The 5,691-nt window shown below is 43.3% G+C and overlaps 1 pseudogene; it reads left to right on the forward strand.

Moving 5' to 3' along the window:
* The first annotated feature begins 745 nt into the window (after positions 1–745).
* LOC138165611 (deaminated glutathione amidase pseudogene) lies at positions 746–2,035 on the forward strand (annotated as a pseudogene).
* Positions 2,036–5,691: the final 3,656 nt, after the last annotated feature.

A 5,691-nucleotide genomic window follows, 5' to 3' on the forward strand; every position in this document is an offset into this window, starting at 1 on the left:
GCCACCAAACGGCCGGAGTGAAACATTTTTCCAGCCTGAAACAACAGGCCAGAAGGAGAGATTTGCGGCACCAGGACGGGGCTGGTGCAGAGTCAATTTGGTGGCAACACCGGCTGTGGCAGCATCAGCAGGACCTTTGGCAGCTCTCCACCCAGGGACAGAGGGCGGGCGCTGGGGGGCCTTTTGTTGGCTCCAAGTATGGAACCGGGCACAGCTCTGACAACCCCACTCCGGGTCACAAGTCCAGGGCAGAGAGGAGTGCCCGTGCTTGTGGCAGCAGGGGATCAGGCCGGCCGGTCACAACTCCAGAGCCAGGAGCGTGTTGTGAGGGAAACAAGGCCCATGTCTGGGTAAAGAAGGGAAGATCGGAACAACGGTCAGGAGAGCAGGGAGTGTCTACTGCTCTCAGGACGCATGTTCTTACACAACCCTAGAACTATCGCTGAAAACAGCGGTTTGAAAAAAATTCTAAAACTGGAGACAGTATCTCTCTCTCTCTCTCTGTGGATGGAGCCAAGTTATAACATAAAGTTCAAGAAATAGGCTAGAAAAATGAGAAAACAATAAAAAAAGAACCTGACCATAAAAATCTATTATAGCGACAGTCTGGATTAAAACACGAGCTCTGACGGGGAGGGCAATTTGAGAAAAACAACAAGTAAAGCCTCAAAGGAATGAAATGCAATCCGGATACAAACGCAAGAAGAATTCCTGAAAGGGCTAAAGATGGAGGTAAGAATAGCAGATGGACGTGCCCGCGCCGCGGCTGCTACTCTGGTTCAGCCCCATCACCACTCTCTGCCACCTTTACCGCCCGCTGCGTGTACAGCCCGGAGACCCAATGCCCGCCCCTTTGCGCGTCACTTCCGGGCGCCTCACTTCCGGCCTCCTCCGGATCCGGTGCCTTGAGGGCCATCTTGGTCAGGGTCGCTTCCGCTGGGGGCGCCTGACATTTCCGGTTGCCTATGGCCGCAGAGCTGCAAGATCTTTAGGTGGGAGGAGAGAGAAGGAGCTGCGAACCTCCTCCCCAAAGCTCCGGCTCCGTGTAGGATCCTACCCTGGGGCTTCCTCTGCTTGTACCATAAGGGCCCTCCCTGGGAGGAGGGAAAGGGCGAGCTGGGGCAGGGGCAGGAGGCCAGGGAGTGAGTGCGGAACTGGAACGTGGCGGGGATGGCTTTCTTGCCCTTAGCCATTGCCATCTGTAACAAGAGGAGACCTGTGCTAGGCCTGGGACCATGACGGGCTCTTCTCCTCCAGGCTTGCCCCAGGTGGCCATGTGCTAGTTGACATGAACACCTGATGGGGAACAGACCTTTGTAGCCTGTTCAGGAGGCTGCCACTTTGGCTACCTGCCGGGCCTTCCTGCCGGACGTGACCCAGCAGACTCCTTCATTGGGTGGGGATCTTGTGAATCGCTATGCCCGACTTGCCAGGGAATGTGGACTCTGGCTATCTCTTGGTGGCTTTCACGAAGGTGGCCAAGACTGGGAGCAGACTCAGTGCATCTCTAATTGTCACGTGTCCCTGGACAGCACGGGCTCTATTGTGGCCACATATAGGAAGACACCTCTGTGCTGTGAAGTGTCCGGGACAGGGAGCCACGTGTGCGACCACCTCTGCCCTACCTGGGCCCCCTCGGTGCAGCACCGGTCATGACACCAGCTGGCCAGCTGCTATGACCTTCGATTTCCAGAGCTTTCCCTTGCACTAGCCCAGGATGGTGCTGAAATTCTCACTTAGCTTTTGGCGCAGTCACAGGACCAGCCCACTGGGAGGTGCTGCCCCAGCTTGGGCCATGGAGACTGAGTGCTGTGTAGTAGCACAGTGAGGACATCATCATGAAAAAAGAGGGAGTTATGGACACAGTATGGTGGTAGACCCCTGGGGAGTTGTGGTAGCATGAGGTTCTGAGGGGAGAGGCCTTTGCCTTGCCCACATTGATCTGGCCTATTTGCACCAAGTACCCCAGAATATGGCTGTGGCCCGCCACCTAAGACCTGACCTGTGTGTTTGTTTGGGTGGCCCAGATCCTTAACACCTGCTGACAGAACCAGGATTCCTTTTCTGGGACAGAGAGAATCTGTGTCTTGGAGGCAGGACCCCAGGCTACCGAAGAGCCTCAACTCCCTTTCCTCTGTGGCATACAGTTTCACCTGTTGTAAATTCTCCCAAAATGTGTTTTTGGACCCAGATTTAAGTTACATATAGATGGGCTCTTAAATCACAATTTTATGAAAACTAAAACTACACTGAGATCTAAGCAGCACTGACAATGAAAAAAACACAGTTGTGAAGTCCAAAAAAAAAAAAAATGGCAGATGAAAAATTGGGAAAAGAAATGAGAGTATTGTGAGACAATTATGAAATTAAAATTAACAACTTGGCAAAAGAGGCACAGAAATACTGAATAACACTTAAAAAACCAGAATTGTCCAAATACTAAGAGACACAAAAATTCCCTTAAAAAAAGAACCCCTTAAAAAGCAGAATTGGTCAAATGAAAAAGGGGTACAAAAGTTGACCATAGAAAATAATTATTTAAATTAAGCAAAGAAGAGACAAGCTATCACTCTTTGCAGAGGATAGGATGATATACTTAGAGAATCCTAGAGAATCAAGTAAAAAACTACTTGAGACAATAAATAAATTTGGCAAAGATGCAGGATATAAAATAAACCCACATCAAACCTCGGCATTCCTATATATTTCCAATGAAATTCAACAGCAAGAGATAGAAAGAGAAATCCCATTTAAAGCTACTGTAGACATTATAAAATATTTGGGAATCTACCTGCCAAAACAAACCCAGGACCTATGTGACCATAACTACAAAACACTTTTCACACAAATAAAATCAGATCTAACTAATTGGAAAAATATCAATTGCTCGTGGCTGGGTCTAGCTAATATAATTAAAAAAGACAATTTTACCTAAATTAAATTATATATTTAGTTCCATACCAATTAATTTACCAAAAAACTATAGAGCTAGAAAAAATAGTAACAAAATTCATTTGGAAGAATAAATGGTCCAGAATATCAAGGGAATTAATGAAAAGAAATGCTAGGGAAGGTGGACTAGCTGTACCAGATTTCAATCTGTATTATAAAGCAGCAGTCATCAAAACTACTTGGTACTGGCTGAGGAATAGAGGAGTGGATCAATGGAATAGATTAGGCACACGAGATTCAGAAGTCAATGACTATAGTAATCTATTGTTTGATAAACCCCCAGACCCTAGTTTTTGGGATAAAAACTCACTATTTGACAAAAACTGCTGGGAAAACTGGAATATAGGATGGCAGAAACTGGGCATAGACCATTATCTAACACCATATACCAAAATCAAGTCTAAATGGGTGCATATTCTAGGTATAAAGGTTGATACTATAAGCAGTCTCCTAAAACAAGGAATAGTTTACCTATCAGACTTGTGGAGAGGGAAAGACTTTATGACTAAACAAGAATTAGAGAACATTATAAAATGTAAAATGGATAATTTTGACTACATTAAATTGAAAAGCTTCTGTACAAACAAAGCCAATGTAACCAAGATTAACAGGGAGGTGGGAAATTGGGAAAGAATCTTTACAACCCATGTCTCTGACAAAGGACTCATTTCTAAAATATACAGAGAATTGAGTCAAATTTATAAGAATACAAGTCATTCCCCAATTGATAAATGGTCAAAGGATATGAACAGGCAGTTTTCAGAGAAAGAAATTAAAGCTATGTATAAGCACATGAAGAAATGCTCTAATTCACTATTGATTAGAGAAATGCAAATCAAAACAACTCTGAAGTACTACATCTCACCAGTCAGATTTGCTAAGATGATAAAACAGGAAAATGACAAATGCTGGAGAGGATGTGGGCAAATTGGAACACTAATGCATTGCTGGTGGAGTTGTGAACTGATCCAGCCTTTCTGGAGAGCAATCTGGAATTATGCCCAAAGGGCTATAAATACTTTCATACTCTTTAATCCAGCAATACCACTCCTAGGGTTATATCCCAAAGAGATCATAGAAATGGGAGAAAGACCCATATGTACAAAAATGTTTATAGCAGCTCTTTTTGTGGTAGCAAAGAATTGGAAATTAAGGGGGTGCCCATCAATTGGGGAATGGCTGAACAAGTTGCGGTATATGCATGTTATGGAATACTATTGTGCTATAAGAAACGAGGAGCAGACGGTCTTCATATTTACCTGGAGAGGCTTATACAAACTGATGCTTAGTGAGAAGAGTAGAACCAGGAGAAATTTTTACACAATTACAGGCACAATGTATGTGTGATGACCAACTTTGATAGACTGGACTCTTCTTAGCAATGCAGTGATATAAGTGAATCCCAAAAGACAGATTCATGATGGAGAGAAATATGTGCATCCAGAGAAAGAACTAAAAAGAACTAAGTTTATATCCAGGTGGAAGCAAAATGCCTGATCTTTTTCCTTCTCTTATTTGGTTTTATGTCCTCTTTACCATTTTTCATTCCAGCTGGTACAATCAGTCCTTATAACCTGACTAATGTATAATGTGACAGTATTTACAGATCCAGTACTTGACTATATGCCGCCATGGGGGGGAGGAGAGGGAGGGGGACAAAATGTGAAACTCAAGCAATTGTGGAATTGAATCCTGTAAACTAAAAGGAAACAAAGAAATTAATTTAAAAAAAAAACAAAAACAAACAAACATAAAAATGACAAAAAAAACATATTAGAAGAAAATATCAGAGAACTGAGTTGTCCTTTCCCCATTCTACCCCTCCCCCCAAAAAAGAAAAAAAAAGTCCTTTAAGGACTTCTCTTAGGCTCCATATAGTTTCAACTGTATCTCTTTTAGTTTATGTCTGCACATGTTTTTATTTTGGACCTGGTCTATGACCTCTTTGGTATAGAGATCTACCTCTGAGGGAGGAAACTCCCTCTACGAATACCAGCAACTGTTCTACACCTTCCTGTGTAGAACTGTGTGACTTGCTCAAAGTCACAAACCCTGAATACCGCAGAGACTTCAGAAATGGGACCAGAACCTATCTTCTTAACTCTGAGGCTATCTCTTCACCCATTAAGTCATGTGTCCCATTGCATCCTGGGCCATCTCCAGTCAACATGAATATCTGTCCACTGGACCCAGATGGTTCTGGGGGAGAAAGTGAGGCTGGCGACCTTGCACAGCCCTCTCTCACGCAAATCAAAGTCAACTGCAAGTCATGTCATCATCTCCCTGATATCGTGGTCCTCTTTGAGAATAAAGGACAAACACAACAACAACAAAAAAGAAAATAATTATTTAAAAATTAGAATTGGGTGAGTGAAAGCTAATGACTATGAGACATCAGGAAACAATAAAGCAAAGTCAAAAGAATGAAAAGAAAATAAATTGTGAATATCTCATCAGAAAAAAATGAGTGACATGGCATACAGATCAAGGGCAAATAATTTAAGAATTATTTGAGGATGGACAAAATGAAAAGAGAAGAGAAGGAAAAAAAACAAAATAATATTGAGTATTCACAGTAACTGTCAGTGTGAATGAGATGAACTTCTAGGAGCCAAGAGGGTGGAGTAAGCAGTAGATTTTGCTGTAACACTTTCATACTCATCTACACACCACCATAAAATGGCACCCCAGAACAAATCCTGGAACAGCAGGTGGGGTGGATCATTCTTTTAGTTTGGG

The sequence above is a fragment of the Petaurus breviceps genome, unplaced genomic scaffold (genome assembly GCF_028583685.1).
Source record: "Petaurus breviceps papuanus isolate PSGF00001 unplaced genomic scaffold, PetGlider_PUasm1.0 214, whole genome shotgun sequence".
Taxonomy (NCBI): Eukaryota; Metazoa; Chordata; class Mammalia; order Diprotodontia; family Petauridae; genus Petaurus; species Petaurus breviceps.